The sequence below is a fragment of the Hevea brasiliensis genome, chromosome 14 (genome assembly GCF_030052815.1).
Source record: "Hevea brasiliensis isolate MT/VB/25A 57/8 chromosome 14, ASM3005281v1, whole genome shotgun sequence".
In the NCBI taxonomy this organism is placed as follows: Eukaryota; Viridiplantae; Streptophyta; class Magnoliopsida; order Malpighiales; family Euphorbiaceae; genus Hevea; species Hevea brasiliensis.
Genome location: NC_079506.1, coordinates 32455513 through 32475267, shown reverse-complemented (window position 1 = coordinate 32475267; position 19755 = coordinate 32455513). Strand labels below are relative to the sequence as shown.

General features: G+C 33.4%; 1 non-coding gene across 1 annotated transcript; it reads left to right on the top strand.

Moving 5' to 3' along the window:
- Nucleotides 1-570: 570 nt before the first annotated feature.
- Nucleotides 571-677, top strand: LOC131173478 (small nucleolar RNA R71). Its single transcript, XR_009143794.1, has one exon. It is a non-coding gene; the product is annotated as a small nucleolar RNA R71 (small nucleolar RNA).
- The last annotated feature ends 19078 nt before the right edge of the window (nt 678-19755 follow it).

Here is a 19755-nt window from a genome sequence, read left to right as displayed (position 1 = left end):
TCCAGGTGGTACTCTATTTCGCTGAAAATTCTGCTATTGTTGCTAAAAATTAAGAGGTTGTTGATAATTCTGTTACTGCCCTTATCGACCTCCCCAAGAAAAGTTAGGGTGGTTCCTCCATGCTGGATTATATGTAGCAGAAAAAGGATTACCAACTGGTTTTTTATTGTAATTTCCAACAAAATCAACTTGCTCATTTCCAAACTCTTGCCCATAGGAAGGAAAATCATTGATACAATGCATATTTCTTGCACCAACATCTTCTGCATGATTAGATCCTCCAATTGATGAGTCAACCTTCATGCTTAACTTATCCATTTTCTCGTCAAAGCATCAAATTTGGCATTGAACATGCTCATGGCATCTAATTCATATACACCAACTAGTGGCTTCTTCATTTCATTTCTTTCATAGCTCTATTGATAATTGTTGTAAGCAATTTTATCCAATGCTGAATAAGCTTTATCTTCTAACTTTTCCACAAGATCACCTCCTAAAGATGTATCAATTATACTTCTAATTGTTGGAGAAACACCATTGTAGAAATGTTGAACTAGCATCCATTTAGGGATTCCATGATGTGGACATCTCCTTTGAAGATCCTTATATCTCTCCCAAGCTTCATAGAGACTCTCATCATCCCTTGGTCTAAAAGAAGTTAATTCATTTCTCAATTTTGCAGTCTTGCTAGGAGGAAAGTATTGAGCTAAGAAAGCTTGTGACAACTCATCCTAAGTAGTTATTGAACCCGGAGGTAATGAATGCAACCACTCCCTAGCACGATCCTTCAAAGAAAAAGGAAATAATCTCAGCCGGATGGCATCATTTGACACTCCATTTATCTTCAGCATGTCACTAATTTCAAGAAAATGTGCAAGGTGCACATGTGGACTCTCAGTTGGACCTCTCCCAAACTGTGATTGTTGAACCATTTGACAAAGTGAGGGCTTCAACTCAAAGTTGTTTGCTTCCACTCTAGGCCTTGTAATACTCGGTCTAAAATCTCCAAAATTAGGAAAAGCATGATCCTTAATTGATCGGTTGTTGTTTGCCATAACTTCTATCACTTGTTGCTCTTGATGTTGCTCTTGCTGTCTTTGAATTCTGAGTTCAGCTTTTCTTCTTTTTGACTCTGCTCTTAAAGCTTTAGCTGTCTTTTCAATCTCAGGATCAAAAATTAAATCAATTTCTGCACTTTTTGTTCTTCTCATATAAAAGATATGTACCTGAAAAACCAAAACAAGAAAATCTCAAAGTAAAATGATAAAGAAAAGAAATAAAAATCGAAAAATAAAATGCCCAAATTAACCAAACAATCAATCGTATAATATCAAACAAAAACAAATCCCCGGCAACGGCGCCAACAACTTAGTTGCTTAATCCGCAAGTATACGGGTCGTTCAAGTAGTAAAGAAAAGATATGGTCCCACAGAGATTTGTTGTTTGAGTACCATACTATAAAAGTTATGATTATTTGGGCTATCGATAATTTGTGCTAAAAATAGAGTAAGAGATACAGCAAATTAAATTGAAAAAAATAAGGAAGTTATAATGAATTAAGCAATTAAATTCTAAGCACTATACTAATTTACTAAAATTTCAGCAAGTAACAAAAGATTTAATTAATTAATGGTAAAAATGGATTCCAGAGTTGAGGTTCATGAAGTAAATTTTATTGGGTTTTGGATAGGGAAAGCCAAGATTAAGGGAAATACAAGTTTGAAGGAAGTTGATTCTAATTTCCTTTAATTTAAGAGTGTTTTAAAGGAAACTAAACCCCATTCTCATGCGATGTTTAATTACCCAAAACCCTTTAAGCATTTTAATCAACTTGAAATTCCTCTTAACCCACTAGTTTATTTCTAACACTAGGTGATTAAGTTCATTATCTTGATTATCTATCATAGATTTTCACCTCTCAGTCCTTCAATCTAAGATTAAGAACAAAACCCAAAGGGTACCAACAATGGGTATGTAAATAAGCACACAAGATAAGAATCAAAGCTTATATATACTAAAATCTGGTTAAAACTAGTCCAAATCCACAAACTTAAATCATTACACCCAACTTTGAAATCTTAAGTATCTACTCACTCATGCTTGTATTTAAGCATTTTAATCAACTTGAAATTCCTCTTAACCCAGTAGTTTATTTCTAACACTAGGTGATTAAGTTCATTATCTTAATTATCTATCATAGATTTTCTCCTCTCAGTCCTTCAATCTAAGATTAAGAACAAAACCCAAAGGGTACCAACAATGGGTATGTAAATAAGCACACAAGATAAGAATCAAAGCTTATATATACTAAAATCTGGTTAAAACCAGTCCAAATCCACAAATAAAACTTAAATCATTACACCCAACTTTGAAATCTTGAGTATCTACTCAGTCATACTTGTATTTACAAGTAGAAAATATAAAATAAAGCAAGAAAACATGAAAATAAAACTAAAAATAAAAGAACTCAGAAGAAGAAGATCCAAATCTCTGAAAATGAAAGCTGGAAAACATCACTCTGCAGGTGTTCTTCCTCCAAAAATGGCATGATTCCCTCTTTCCTCTCTCTTTTGATTTTTCTCTCTCTTTCTCCTTTTGGTAAAAATGAGAATATGATGCTTTTATATCCCCTCAAGGGTTGCCCTAAAAATTGTCTCTAAAGGGATAAGGACAAAAGGTGTAAAAAGTGTGAAAAGAGAAAATTTTTCCATGTTAGCAAATTTGCCAGCGCCATCCCACATGCCTCATGTTGATTAAAGCTGTTTTCCACATGCCTCATGTTGATTCAGAGGAGGAGCCTTTAGTTTCTGCACAACCAGCTACACGGGGCATGTGGGAGTCCCTAAAAGTCTCGGCATGTTTTGTTCCGAAGTCTCTGTTTACACGACCCAGTGTGAATTTACATGCCTCATGTGGATTCCTATTGGCCAACTCTTATCTTCACACGACCCTCAACACGGGGCATGTTGAGGACCTTGAAAGTTTCGTCAGGTCTTCTCCTTTAGGCGAATTTTCTTCACTTTCACACTATTTTAAGCTTCCAAATCACTTTGAATTTCTTCTATATGGACCTTTTTGCCTTTAAACCTTATTAAAACCTATCAAAAACATCAAAATTCCAAAAATCAAATATAACGAAACTAAAATTAACAAATTAACTAAAATAAGTATTAAAAGCATAAAATTACTAAACTAAAAAGGCATAATGGATGCAAAACTATCCTAAACTATCTATATAAAATGGGTTTATCAGAAATTAGTGCCAAAATTTCAATAAGAAATAGATATACAAAATTGGTAATTTGACCAAAACCCAGAAATCAAGAGAACTAGGTCAATTAACTTGATTAAGTTGGCACACTAAATCTGAAATTGGCACATTTGACCATAAAATCCAGAAAATTCAAATAAGCATATCTCCCACAAGAAGTGTCCAATTTAAATTAGCCATACCAATCTGGAAAGCTAAGAAAGAGACCTAAAACTTTGTTGTAGACAACTTCCTCAAATTATAAATGTATAAGATCATAATTTAAGGTCAAAGCCATTGACCTAATTAAGGACCATGCCAATATAGGACCTTTGAGTCCAAGTCAACAATTTGGCTATAAATAATTCTATAAGACTTGACAAATTATAAGTAAAATTTTTGATTGACCCTAAGACATAGGGCAACAATACTTATGAAGAATGCTAGACATCAATATGATTATAAACAGTCCAAATAAATTAGTAAAGTTAGAACCGAAAATGCCTAATAAGGAAGTCAAAATTTAACTTTGACCTAGTTATGGCTAAATAACCATAACTTAAGTTATACAACTCCAAATGGAGTGATTCAAAAAGGAAATTAAAGAAGACACAATGAGAAACAATTTAATAAAGAGAAATCTATTAAATTTACACTGCAGCTTGGTCCAATAGACATTAAACATTGGCCATGAAAACTGAATAATTGCAATAAAATGCAATAAGCTTTGAAATGAAATTGACAACATATGTCAACATGTGAGGAATGAAAAATGGAACATATTAGTGATATTAAAACTAATTCACCTAGTGTGCATTAAAGGTCAACATTATAGGTTGACTAATGAAAGGAATAGTATTAATAAAATTTAATTATTGAACCTTATTATTAGAAACAATTTAAATGAGTATTGAAACACTTTAAATTGTGTGTTCAGTTAGAAAAGACACTGGGAAGGTAAAAGACCCACTGAGTCAAGGCCAAGAGGTGACTCATCAAAGGTTTGTGCACAACTAGTTTTTAATTGATTTTTGTTTTGAATATTTCATATAATTAAATGACTTTATTTCCCCTATGTATTATGTTTATCAAGTATTGAATTTATTTCACTGATTATTGAAATTGTTATAGTATGCATGAGTTTAGTTTTGTGAAATGGTATTTAAACAAGTATTAAGCATTGTTGTGGATTGAATAAATTATGTTTTGGAAAATTGTGATAGAATATGTTTTGAATTGTGATGGACAATTTGTATGGAAAAATATAAATTTATGTTTTTAATTGTGATGAGCATAAAAATTATTGAATATTGGAATTGACTTTGAATCAAATTGTGTTGTGATTTATGCTCACAAAAAGGACAAAGAGATTTATGATATTGTTTTATATCTCACTATAGATGCTTGACTAGGTTATTACTCGTCTCTCTCATTTGTTGAGGAGACAATGGGGTTAGCTTTGTTTTGATTACCATGGTACGTGCACGGGCTTAGATTCTACTCTTATTAGAGGTTAGATCTAAGTTTTTTGTTATGGGCCTTGCGGAAGTTTCATTATTGTGGTGTGTACTGTGCATGATGATTCGACCTCCTCGACCATAGGGAGTTAGAATCCGATTCGACCTCCTCGGCCATAGGGAGTTGGAATCACCCTGGAGATGGCCCTTTCGGATTAGTCTTGCATAGTTAGTGAGGTAAAGAATGGTTTTTGAATAGTAAAGAATTTCAATTTCAAATGGGATTTATGCATAATTGATTTTGTTGGAATTAATCTTTATTTCCATGATTCTTGGAATTACTTTAAATATCCAGTTGTGATTTGATAAATTGAATTTCTTGCTCAAAGTCATTTTAACTAATGATTTATATTATTAGCGATGAAGATTTTGACTTTTGAAATTTTGTTGAATTTTGAGACTTTTCAAATTAATTGTTATAATTTTGTCAATGTATATTATACTATATTTTAAATTATAGTTGTGCATTACTGAGTTCAGCACTCAACGATAGCTTTGTATGCTGTTGCACGTAAAAAGAGCATGCAGCAGTTGAGTAAGCTTCTTTGAAGACACATTCAGATCAGCTCTAGGTATATCATAGGTATACCCATGTATATAGGTTTTGATGTATGCATGTAATAATATGTATGTAAATTATTTGAGCAGTTATATAAAAACTCTTGTAAACTATTTTGGTATGTAATTAAATGTAAATTATTGTAATGTAAATTTGAGATTTCATTTACCTGTATAGTTTTGTAATATTAATTTTTGAGTCTTGTAATCAATGAAATGTTTCTTTTATGATGAGGTTGGTTTGAAAATGAATTGATTTGATTATTGAAATTTGAATTGTGAGATAAAATGAAGTTTATTGGAGTTGTATTTGAGAAATCATATTGGGAGTGTTTTCCTTTTTAGGTTTGAAGAACTATTTTCTCAAAATATAGCCGGCATTCTGTCGAAATTTCAAAAAATTTTTATAACACCAGATTTTAATCAATGATTTAAATTTCACGAAAATGATTTAAAATCCCTTGTAGTATATTTAATGGGTTATCAGTAGCCGAAGTATGGTAATTCATTAGGTGTACTACGGGATCATGTTACATCTTACGGAGGAGTAGGGTGTGACATATTTAGTGGTATCAGAGCAATGGTTTTAAAATAAATTTTGAACTGTGAATTTGAAAACTTTTTGTCGGTAAATATAATTGCTCAAATGTTTGATACATATAGTACATATGCATCATAAATATGAACTAATGGAGAGAAATCTCATTGTGTTGGTTGTACAGGAAATAGAAAATCCTGTGAAAAGATATGGAAGAGAAAAATGAGGCAATAGAACAGTCTGTGGCGGTGAAAGTACAAGGTGAGGCCCCAGCTCTGCAGAGTGTCGAAGGCCTGACTGTACTAGTTTCACCGGTAAAAATTACCACACAAATGGCCCAACAAATGGCCACTTTCTTTCAAAAAATGGCTGATACTCTATTAGCTCAAGCTCAAGCTCAAGCACAAACCCAACCCCCACAAGGGCATTATGAAATAGAGAAGAGGGAGAAACCTATGGGTCAGAACTCGAGCACTAATTTGGGGAAGTGAAAGAATTTAAGGAGTCCCAAGCTCAGGGAGATGACAGAGGCGGATCATCAGGGTAAAAGCCACCAAGACCTAGTCATCAAATAACCAGAAGTTCCTATTTTGCCCGTATCTGCCATGTTTGTGGCAAGATACATGGAGGTAATTATTATAAGGCCACTGGAGCCTACTACAATTATGGTGAACATGTACATTTTGCTAGAGATTGTACTAGAGCACCTTGATCTGCTCTCTGAAGTTCACAGACAGTCAGTAGAGTTCGAGATAGAAATAGAGTTGGTACTCCTCACAATCATAACACAATGAATCAACCCAAATATAGTAGCGCACCAATCAGAGCGTCCACTATGCGCCAAGGAGAAAGAGTAGAAACTTCGGATGTAGTTGCTGGTAAGTTCTTAATTTTGGAAGAAACAATTAGTTATTATTTGATCCCAAAACTACTTATTTGTATGTTAATGTTGGAATTATATGTTTTGTTGCTATTCCTTTACATGGGAATAAATTTTGATGTATTAATGACTAGTCCTTTAGGATAAAAACTACAATAACAAGTATGATTGACATTAATTTTGGAAGAATTGTCAGCTAAAAGTATTTTCTAACAAACCATAAATTATAAAGCTAATTGGCGAGCTTACTTAATGTAAGGTAAGAGGACCTAAAAGTAAGTTGCAGTAATAGAATTGTTCTAGATGAGGGCAAAGATGTTACTGTTAGTAATTGTTAATGGATATTGTAATCAGAATAAGATTCAGATATCAGTAAATTCGAAAAGGATAAAATATAGGAAAGTTTGATCTATTGGAATGTATCGTAGTAACTATGCAATGTTCTTGATGTTTATACTGTAAGCTGCAAATTACAGTACTGACTTAAGATTATTGTGTAGAGCTACGTACTACTCAATAGTACACCAAGATGAGAATAGTTGCCAATGGCATCTGTTTTGGTATAGTTATGATAGGACAGAATTTTATTGTTAGAAATGAGTTTGGAAATCCTACTTAGGGATTTAAAACTCAAAAGTTAGGATATTGAAATGTTATAATTTAGTACAAAAGGAAGTAAGTTATAGAATATTGATAGATAAAAGAGTTGTGGAAGTGAAAATTTAAATAGTTGGTTCAATTGTAACAAAGAAATATTACAAATATTAATAAAAGTATTGACTAGAATGGTCAGAGGACCAAATCAAAGTAATAGTGAAGTATAGCGCATTTATTAGGAATTATAAGAGGTGTTAAATTTTGACTCGACAGTAGAGTCAAGGAATTGAGTCAAGGAGGAAGATAAGACTGAGGGATGAAATAATTAAAGTTAAGTTGTGGAATGGAAAGAGAAGTAAATAGGAAAGTAAGTATGAGAATTGGTAAGAACAGAATCTGGAGGGTGCTGTGCCTTTACTCCAAGATGATGCGTATCAATGGTGGGACACAGTATCCAGTGAGGTGCAGTTAGAGTAGCGACAACTGAGATTTCACAGAAGGTTATTTCTGAGACGGTCGAAAGGCTCGAAGTCAGGGTGACACCACGGGTGTATGCCATGAAGGCTAGAGAGGAGCCAAACCTAGATATTGATGAAACAACACAAAGAAATGAAGAAGTAAGGAAGTAACAGATACATTAGGTAAATTTAGAGGATGAAATTTTATTTAGAGGGGAAGAATTGTAACACCCTCACTTTATATAGTCTGTACATTCTGCCGCTCTGGTGACCTAATGTCTGCACGGACAAGTCAGGATGTCTGGGATTACACTTCAGTGATAGTGAGAAGGCATAAAATGATGAAATAAATAATAAGAAAATACAAGAAAAATTAAGGAAAAATAAAAGAGAGGAAATGAAACTAGGTTAAACGAGTCGGCACCGTAGCGATGGGTGACCGTACTAGAAAGTTATGGCAAAGGCAATTGCCGACCCCAGGACCGCGGGAAACCCTCGAAAATAATTTTCGGGACATAATTAAAGGCCTATTGAGGTATAATTGACTTTGAAAATGTCAAAGAAAAATTAGTAAGTCCGCATAAAAGAAAACGAAAATTTAAGAAATCGACGGGTCAAGGAATTAATCGATAGCATCGAAAAATTAGAAATGCAACCCGAAGAGGGACATTTTGGTCATTTAACACCTAGAGTGGACTTTTGACCTAAATGTCCATTAAAAATAAGTAGTATTAAATTTTAAAAATGCCATGAAAATAAGAAATATTACACATAATGTAATTAAAAGAATTATGAGGGCATTATAGCAATTATGATAACCTTGGATTAATATAATGTTAATTACACTTAGTGGAACTTAGTGGAGGATTAGTGGTAGTATTTAAACATGCAAGAGGACAAGAATACAACTACTTTCCTATTCTTCTTCCCATTTTCTTCTCCTTGCCGAATTCAAGTCCCTAAAGTCACCATGGCCGGCCACCATGCATGAGCTCCACTCCACCATGATCAAGCCATTTTCTTTATAGATTCCTTCACTAAAGTTGGTCTATACACCTTGGGCAGCATATTGGGAGCAAGAAAGAAAGGTTTTGGTGAGGTTTAGCAAGCTTCAAAAATAGGTAAGTGTCTAATTTTTCTTTCCTTCTCAAGTAAACTTTGAATTAAAGTTGGGATTACTTGAATCGGTGAGAAATTTAAAAAAATGGAAGTGTATTTGATGGCCTCCAATTTCAGCAGCCTTGAGGTCCATTGGAGAGTGCTAATTTCATGAATATAAATATTGAATTATGGTGTAATACATTAGTGGAAGTATATGGCAAATTGTTAAGTTGAATTCATGTGTATTAGTTAGTTATTTTATATGTGTATTATGGTTAATTTTGACCATTTGATTAAGGGTTGTGCATTATATATTAAGGACTTGTATAAACTGCTCAAATTGACCAGTTTGAAGTGTGATGAATGACTATGGAATGTGATGAATCCAAAATTTAGGTATGGGAGTTTGAGGATTTAGAATTTAAATGTGTAATGTTTGTGTAATTGAAGAATTGTATAAGGGCAGTATGCATTTGGGGCTATAACCCTAATTGTGTGATCCCAATTAGTATGAGGCCAATTGAAGGTAAAATTAGACATGTAATGAACCAACTTTCATGCATAGGTCATGCTTAAATTCTGCCTAGAAAATGACCTAAAAAGTGACCAAATCCGGATTGCCTAAAATGTGAACCCAGAATTTAACCATATAAACAACAATCAGTCTTTTGCCATAACTCACTCAATATAGGTCCTAATGACTTGAAATTTATACCATTGTAAAGCTTAGACATAGGGCTGCAACTTTTGTGAAGACCACCAAGCCTAGAAATGCCAATCACTAAGTCAAAATGATCGCCAAAGTTGGGTTACAAAAACTAGCCGAATTGACTTTGACCTAAAAATGACCTAAACTTTGCAATATAAGTGTAACTTGACCAGCATTAGTAAAATGACCATAACTTGGTCCATAGAACTCCAAATGACATGAAATTAGTGCTAAAATTTCAATAAGACATAGATCTACAAAATTGGTAATTTGACCAAAACCCAAAAATCAAGGGAACTAGGTCAATTAACTTGATTAAATTGGCACACTAAATCTGGAATTGGCACATTTGACCATAAAATCTAGAAAATTCAAATAAGCATATCTCCTACAAGAAGTGTCCAATTTAAATGAGCCATACCAATCTGGAAAGCTAAGAAAGAGACCTAAAACTTTATTTTAGACAACTTCCTCAAATTATAAATTTATAAGGTCAGAATTTAAGGTCAAAGCCATTGACCTAATTAAGGACCATGCCAATATAAGACCTTTGAGTCCAAGTCAATAATTTGGCTATATATAATTCTATAAGACTTGACAAATTATAAGTAAAATTTCCAATTGACCCTAAGACATAGGGCAACAATACTTATGAAGAATGCTAGACCTCAGTGTGATTATAAATAGTCCAAATAAATTAGTAAAATCAGAACCGAAAATGCTTAATAAGGAAGTCAAAATTTAACTTTGACCTAATTGTGGTTAAATAACCATAACTTAAGTTATACAACTCCAAATGGAGTGATTTGAAAAGGAAATTAAAGAAGACACAATGAGAAACAATTTAATGAAGAGAAATCTATTAAATTTACACTGTAGCTTAGTCCAATAGATAGTAAACATTGGCCATGAAATCTGAATAATTGCAATAAAATGCAATAAGCTTTGAAATGAAATTGGCAACATATGTCAACATGTGAGGAATGAAAATGGAACATATTAGTGACATTAAAACTAATTCACCTAGTCTGCATTAAAGGTCAACATTATAGGTTGACTAATGAAATGAATAGTATTAATAAAATTTAATTATTGAACCTTATTATTAGAAACAATTTAAAAGAGTACTGAAACACTTTAAATTGTGTGTTCAGTTAGAAAAGACACTGGGAAGGTAAAAGACCCACTGAGTCAAGGCCAAGAGGTGACTCATCAGAGCTTTTTGCACAACTAGTTTTTAATTGATTTTTGTTTTGAATATTTCATATAATTAAATGAATTTATTCCCCTATGTATTATGTTTATCAAGTATTGAATTTATTTCACTAATTATTGAAATTGTTATAGTATGCATGAGTTTAGTTTTGTAAAATGGTATGTAACACCCCTAAGTTCGGTAGTGCGTTCTACTGTTCTGGTGACCAGTGTTGTCCGGACAGCTAGGATGCCTAGAACTACACTTCGATATGAGTGAGGAGACATAAAATAATGAAATACAATAGAAGAAAATACAAGAAAAACAAAGGAAAAATAATAGCAAAGAAATGTAACCAAGTTAAGCGAGCCGAGAACCTTAGCGATGGGTGACCGCACCGGGAAGTCACGGCGTGGATCGTTGACTAGCCCTGGACCGCGGGGAACCCTGGAAAATATTTTTTGGACATAAAGAGACATCAATTGAAGTATAAATATCATTAGAAATATCAAAGAAAAATTAATTAATTAGTACAAAGAAAAGTGAGAAATCGAAAAACGGACAAAACCCGGTGTTACCGAAAAATCAGGAATGCAACCCGAACAGGGGCATTGTGGTCATTTAACACCCCGAGTTATCTTTTGACCTAAATATCCATCAAAAATAAATAATATTACACTTGGAAAATATAATAAAAATTAATTTAGGGGTACCTAATGTAAATAGAAAAAATGGGGAGTTAAATGTGGGAAATTGAAACTTTTGAATAAATTAACATTATCTTTCCACTTAGTGCTCCACTCACACCTAAAGTGGACCACTTAATCTGCATTTGGACAGCAGATTCATTTCCTTCTTCAACCTCAAAAATTCAGCCGTGAGCCTCCAAGAAGAACTCCATGGCCAAAGCTTCCAAGCTCCATGCATGAACTCCAATCTTCACTTTCATGCCATAAATCCAACAAGTCCCTTCATGAAAGTTTATCCTCACATCAAGAACAATCCTTGGGCAGCCATTAGGAGAGGAAATAGTGGAGTTGTCAAGGGCAGCAAGGGTCACACATATGAGGTAAGTTTGTATTTTTGAACATTGCTTTGTTAAACTTTGTATACTTGTTATGGGTGTTTGATTTGTGAAGAAAATTTTCAAGTTTGAGGAGTTCTTGATATATCCATTTTGGACAGCCATGGAGTTGTATGTTTAATGAAATATTCATACATATATTGGATGAGAAATTATGTTGATTAGGGTGATTTAATGTCCTAGTAAGTTATTTCCATATGTAATGGTGATTGTGCATTTGAAAGTGAAGTTGAGAAAAGTATGTGACACTTTGGCAAGGTGGAGCATTTCGGCAGCCTTGGGACTCTTTGATAAATGTATGAGTTCATGAAGATGTTGGCAGAATTATGACAATGAGGATTGATGGATATGTATATAAATTAGTTGTGTAAAGTGTATGTAAAAACTAGAAATGTTTATGTGTATATGTGATTGTATTTGAACTTTGTGAATTAGAGTTTTAATTGGTGTATTAAGGATGTTTGTATTCTGCCCAAAGTGACTTTAAAATGAAGTGGTAAATGGTTTTGGTAATGTACCAAAACAGAATTGGGTTGAGGAGTGGATTTATGGTAAGGTAATTGTGTAGTTGCTACATGTTTAAGCAAGGTAATTAAGGGCAGTGTGCATTTTAACCTATAACTTTAAATGTGTAACTCCAATTGGTATGAGACCAATTGGAGGTGAAACTAAGCACAAAATGTGCCAACTTTCATTAAGAAAGCATACCAAAATTCTGCTTGCAAGGTGACATGAAAAATGACCAATTCGGATTAAGTGCAAATGAAACCTGAAAACTGACCAATTGGGCAGCAGTTAGTGTTTAGGCCATAACTCACTCAAAACAGGTCCAATTGACCTGAAATTTTAACCATGAATAGTTAAGACCCATACCTACAAGTCTTATGAAAACACCAAAGCCCAGAAATGACCATAAGCAAGTCAAACAGCTTGCACAAGTTCGGGTCCAAAAACTGGCCGAACCAAAGTTGACCAAAATTGACCTAAATTGACCAAATTTGATGCCATTTGACCAGCAATAGTAAAATGACCATAACTTGGTCTACTTAACTCAGAATGACCTAAAATTTTGCCCCGCGTTCTATAAGACATAGATCTACAAGTTTGTAGTTTTGACCGAAACCTGAAAATCGAGGGAACTAAGTCGTCCGGCTAGGTCAAACTAGTATCCCGGAATCCAGCAAGTTGCATTAAAATGCACTAAACAAGGAAATGAGTTTGGTAACACGTACCAACCCTAAAATACTATCGAATGTGACACATTAGTAACGTTAAAACCTAGTTTACCTAGAACACATCGAGGGTCGATATATTGGTTGATTAAGCAGATAAGGGTATTCAGTGAATTACTTATCAAACATTATCGCTAGAAATAGTTTAAATGAATACTGAAACACTTCAAATTGTGTTTCTCAGTTAGCAAAGACTCAGGAAAAGGGAAGGAAACACTGAGTCCAGACCAGGAGATAAATATCAAAGGTTTGTGCACAATAAGTATTTCTTTTGAATTTTTCAATTGAAATAAATTACGATTATTTATATGTTATTGTTTTAAATTATGTTTGTGCACAATAGTTATTTCTTTTGAATTTTTCAATTGAAATAAATTATGATTATTTGTATGTCATTGTTTTAAATTATGTTTGTGCACAATAATTTTGACTTCTCATTTTCTACTTAAAAATTTAATTGAACATTATAGTTTTAAATTGTGTCCGTGCACAATACTTTTATATTCACTGCTTTTACTAGCAAATTTATTTGGAGAAATGAGTTATGAATCATTTTTGATTGCTTTGGTTTTGGGAATATTATTTGGAAATTATTGTGTTGCCAACTTTGCAAATAGAAATTTTGAGATAAAATGTGATTTATGGTTTGTATGAAATATTGTGATTTGAAATTGTTTTGATTCACACTTGGCATGACACTGTTACTATGTTCCTCCTCCATTTATGGGGTGAGTGTGATATTCCTCCCTCTTTGACTTATTAGTCTGGGGTGAGTGTGATTATGTTCCTCCCTCTTTGACTTGCCAGTCTGAGGTGAGTGTGGATGAGTACTCATTATATAGCTAGCTTCCTCCCTCATTGATTTCGATTATTGGGGTGAGTGTGTCTTGTCGTGGTGTACAACACGGCATGTACGGAAAAATTGTGTCATGGCTTAAATTGTGATATTGATTGGCAACACTGTATTCTTCAATTATTTGATTGAATTGTGTTATTAATTGGCAAACTGTATTATTCAGTTATGTGATCAAATTGTGTTATTGATTGGCAAAACTGTGTTACTCAGTTATTTGATCAAATTTGTGTTAGATGAATTTTGTAAATTGTGAGATGGAATTGTGAATCATTTGATTTGTGAACTGCCCATAAAAGATTTATATATCGCCTTTCAAATTGTTATTGTGCACCACTGAGTAAATTTTACTCAGCGATAGCTTTTCATTGCTGTCGCAGGTAGACAGACTGACAGGGCAGCAGACTAGGCTGCTAGTACTACATTGAGAGATCATCGGGTATATTGAGTATACCATATTTAGCATTTTGTACTGTAATGTATGTTCACTGTATGTATATAGTGTTCTTGGTTTTGAGCAGTTGTAAAATAAAATTGTACATTAAAGTTGTAAAATAAATTATGAGTTATTTTGACTTGTAAAAATTATATTATATTTCTTGTATCTCAGTCTTTGGAAAATTACTATGGATTTGAGTTGAGAAATATGTTGTGTTGAGAAACATGTTGGAGTTGAGATTTGGAAATATATATTGAAGTGCTTTTTACAGGTTTTTCTGAAGAACTGTTTTATCCAAAATACAGATGGCACTCTGCCAAAATTTTTACAGAAATTCCAAATAATTCAAATGTGTTAGTTCTATCACTTCAGTTCAAAAAGGTTTTTAACACCTATAAATAGTGCTCACCACTGTAAAAGAAGTAAGAAAAGTTTTTAAAATCCCTTGTAGTGTATTTAATGGGTTATCAGTAGACGGAGTTGGTAATTCATTAAGTATACTATGGGATCATGTTATGCCTTACAGAGGGGTAGGGTGTGACATGGTATTTAAACAAGTATTAAGCATTGTTGTGGATTGAATAAATTATGTTTTAGAAAATTATGATAGAATTTATTTTGAATTGTGATGGGCAATTTGCATGGAAAAATACAAATTTATGTTTTGAATTGTGATGAGCATAAAAATTATTGGATATTGTAATTGATATTGAATCGAATTGTGTTGTGATTTATGCTCATAAAAAGGACAAAGAGATTTATGATATTGTTTTATATCTCACTATAGATGCTTGACTACGTTATTACTCGTCTCTCTCATTTATTGAGGAGACAATGGAGTTAGCTTTGTTTTGATTACCATGGACGTGCACAGGCTTATATTCTCCTCTGATTAGAGGTTAGATCTACATTTCTTGTTATGGGCCTTTCAGAAATTTAATTATTGTGGTGTGTACTGTGCACGATGATTCGACCTCCTCAACCATAGGGAGTTAGAATCCGATTCGACGTCCCCAACCATAGGGAGTTAGAATCACCCTGGAGATGGCCCTTTCGGATTAGTCTTGCATGATTAGTGAGATAAAGAATGGTTTTTGAATAGTAAAGAATTTCGATTTCAAATGGGATTTGTGCATAATTAATTTTGTTGGAATTAATCTCTATTTCCATGATTGCTGGAATTGCTGGAATTATCTCTTTCTTCAGGTGTCTTTGGAGACATCTTTTTAGAAAGATGGATACCATGTCTCACTGGTAACAATCCTCTCTTGGAATCAAGCATGTTAAATCTCTTTAACACCTTTTCCAAGTATAGACTTTGGGATAAACCAATTATTCTTTTCGCTCTATCTCTATAGATGTGAATCCCAAGAATATAGGTTGCCTCCCCTAAGTTGTAACACCCTCCCCGTAGCAACTCCGTACATTCTACTGTTCCGGTGACCGGTGTCGGTCCGGACAGCTAGAACGTCCGGAAAAATATTTAAACTAAGGTAAAGAACCATAATTAACTCAAATATTAATAAGAAAAATTTAGGAAAAATTTTAGAAATAAAATACAACCAAGTCGAATGAGCCGGTGCCCAAGCGATGGGTAACCAGAGGGAAGTTGCGGTTCTCGCAACGAGGAGCCCTAGACCCGGGGAAAAAATTATAAAATAATTTTTGGGACTCCAGAGAAGGTTCATTGAGGTTCCCATGGCATTAGAATGCCAAGAAAATACCTAGAAAAATTTTTCAATCGGTACAGACAATTTTGACCCGTTAAGCCAAACGGAGGACATTTTGGTCATTTCGCCTTCAGAGACGATTTTTGGCCGACTTGTCCAGTTGAGTAAATAATCATTATGATCTAAAATATGAATAAATATTACTAAAAATTAAATTGAAAATGAGTAGAGAAGAGAAGAAAAGAAAATGAAAGAAAATGCTAATTATGACATCATATGATGTCATTTAAATTTCCTCCACCAATCACAATTTGTTAAACTTATTAAAAGAGATAAAAGAGACCAAAAATATGAAAAACCAATCTGCATCTTCAACCTTGGGCAGCCTAAAAAAACGTTGAGAGAGAGAGAGAGAAGAGGTTCCACCATTAAAGCTCCTTTAAGCTTCATTTCTCTCTTGTTTCCACTACTAAACCCTAACCCCTTTCATTAAACCTTGACCATATCACTTGGGGAAGCTTTTGGCAGCCAAGAAGAAGAAGGAAAGTGAAGTTTTAGCTTGAAGAAATCTGCCCTACAAGAGGTTAAAGTGAGGTTAGTGCTATCCTTTCACTCTCACTCCTTTAATCCTTGTTAAAGCATCATTTTAAGTTAAGAAATTGTAAGAGTTTGAAGTAAGTTATATGTGTTAGGGTATCTTTAATTTTTGGCAGCCCTAAGGAAGGATGAGGTTGATTGTTTTAATGAATTTAGAATGGATAGAAATGATGTTTAAGGTATGAATATGCATGGATGTTGAATTAGTGTGCTAATTGAGGTTTATGGATAATTTAAATTGGACATAAGGGTTTTGAGAAGTGAAACTTGGATTTAGCTTATGGAATTGTGAAAGAACATTATAAGGGTCAATTAGTGACCATTTTAGGTATGTTGACCTTGTTAGTGCAGCAGAGGGACTGAAAATTCAGTCCACTTGCACTGCCATAACTTTGGCTGTGTAGGTCCAATTGGTATTTGGCCAATTGGACATGAAACTAGGCTTATAATGACACATTTTTTCTGAAGAAACCATGCCCAAAAGACCAAAGCAAGTGGACCAAAACTTGGCCCCAATCCGGACACCCTGCAATGTACTGCAGAATGACTAAATGAACAGTAACTGTTCATTTGGCCATAACTCACTGTAGATTTGGTCAATTGACCTGAAATTTTTACAGCAACAAGTTAAGACATAGAAAAACAACTTTCATGAAGAAACCTACCCCAAATTATGACCAGAACCTAACCCAAATGGCAGTCACAGTTACTGTTCAAACCTGCAACTCTGCAGATTTTGATTTGAGCAGTAATGTTTGGAGGACTATAACTCTCTCTAGAAAACTCAGATTTAGGCGATTCTTGAACCGATGGAAACCTAAGGCGTAGTAGAACATTTCATATGAAGAAAGTTAGACCAAATTATGAACTTAACTTGATCAAATTACTGACCAAAGTTGGACCAAAAATCTGCCAGACCCAAAATCTCAGCATGAATAAAGGCACGTGAACAGTAAACTTATTTTGGCCATAACTTGAGCTACAAAACTCCAAATGGAGTGATTCAAAAAAAGAAATTCAACTAGACAAAATAAGGAACAACTTTCATGTTTACCATTTCCTCAAATTTCCTCTGTAACAGTCCCTAATGGAACAGTAAACTTATGGTACAAAAACTGAAAATTCTGCCCTTTAGTGCTAAGTTTGGAAATGGATTTGGTGATCAATTCTAACAAGTTTTAAATGCAAAATGTGGCATATTGGGAATGCCAAAACCCATGTACCTATTTTCTATCCAAAAGTCAACATTTTTGTTGATCAACGAGGTGAATAGTGACACCAAAACTTGAAGAATTCAAAAGTATCCAATAAGCTTGGAAATGGTATTGGCAACCAATACCAACAAATTTGAAATGCAAAATGTGGTATCTTTGAAAACTTAGATTCAATAAATTTATTATGTATTAAAAAGTCAACAATTTGAGTGAATAGTAATATGAATAGTAATACAAAGACACAAAGTACAATAACTAGATTGGTAGAACAAATTAAGGTATGAAAATTTAGAAATGCATCTAGGGAACTTTAAATTGCAATTGACAATTAGTACTAGCGAAGGTAAAACTTAAAATGTGGGATCTTAGTGTAATTAGAATTAATATATCCATTAAGTATGAAAAAGTCAACATTTTGGTTGACTAGTAAGGGAATAGTAATCAAAATGATTAGTAAATTAAGATGAAGACCTAGAACCAATTCTAAGCTTAAATGCTTAGAATTGTATGACAAATGTAGACTATGCATTCTAGTCAAAATTGTTAAAAAGAAATTAAGGCCATAAATTTGAAATCCATGAAATGTTTATGGATTACTTGAAACATGAAAAAATAGTCACCTAACTGATGTGAATAGATAGTTAGGGCTTATATGCCCATCACAAATGGAATTCATAAAATATTAGTAACTCAACTTGAAATATAAAATTTGTAATTACATAAGTAGATTCTTAAATGTATAAATGAGAAAGGAAAAATGTTTTGAGTACAATGGTACATGTGAACCATTGTTTAAAATTGTGATTAATATGAATAACATAATGAATGAATAAGTGAACTATATCAAAGTATGAATGAGACATTAGTTCTCATTATTGTAGAGAGGAGAAGCATTTTGAGTACAATGGTATAAAAGGATAACTGATATGAATTGTGATTATATAAATGATCAAATGAATGTATGAATTATGATTGAAATTTATCATGAAATAATGAAGTCATAAAGCACAATATATTAATATTTTAAAGTATCAAATGCCCTAGTATACCTAACAAGATTGGTTTGGATAGTTTGGCATACCAATAGGGTATTGTTTTAGCAGTACTGCGAAAGGCTTTATGCCTGTATTCATGGCTTTATGCCCGTATTCATGGCTTTTATGCCCGTATTCATGGCTTTTATGCCAATTATGTGATATCATGGCTTTTTAGCCATACTGACTGCATACGTGGTAGACGTTCTGCGTCCCATGGTATGACGGCCCGAGACACTACGGTGTCCAGTGCCAACGACACGTTATCCAGTCCAGTCGTCTAGTATAGGTTACTTGGGCAGTCAATTAAAGTATTATTCAATTCAGGCAGCTAAGTTAAGTTAAGTATAATGAAAATCAAGTACAATTAAATTAAGTATTGAATGAATAAGCAAAAGAGATTAGCAAAAGAAACATAACAAAAATATAAATTGCAGAACCGTACAGACTTGAAATACAATACAGATAGAATAAATTATATACCTGCTAGTATTACTTAAAAGTTATAAACTAAGCACTTCCAAAGAGGAACAAACTAGTATATAAGATCGTTGATACTAGAAATACCATACCAAATTAAATTGACTCTGATTATCTTAATTATCATTTATTTCTTTCTTTACTTGTATATATTATTTCTTGTTATATTATTGCACCACTAAGCAGAAATGCTTAGCGCGATGGAATTGCTTCCTCGCAGTAATCAAGGTAAAACCAGAGATCGTCGATCGAGATTTTTGGAGTCCAGATCTGCGTATGTCGAAGAGTTCAATATTGTCACCTCTCAAGAATGCATGTAGAAAGTGCTCATTTTATACATGTTATGTAT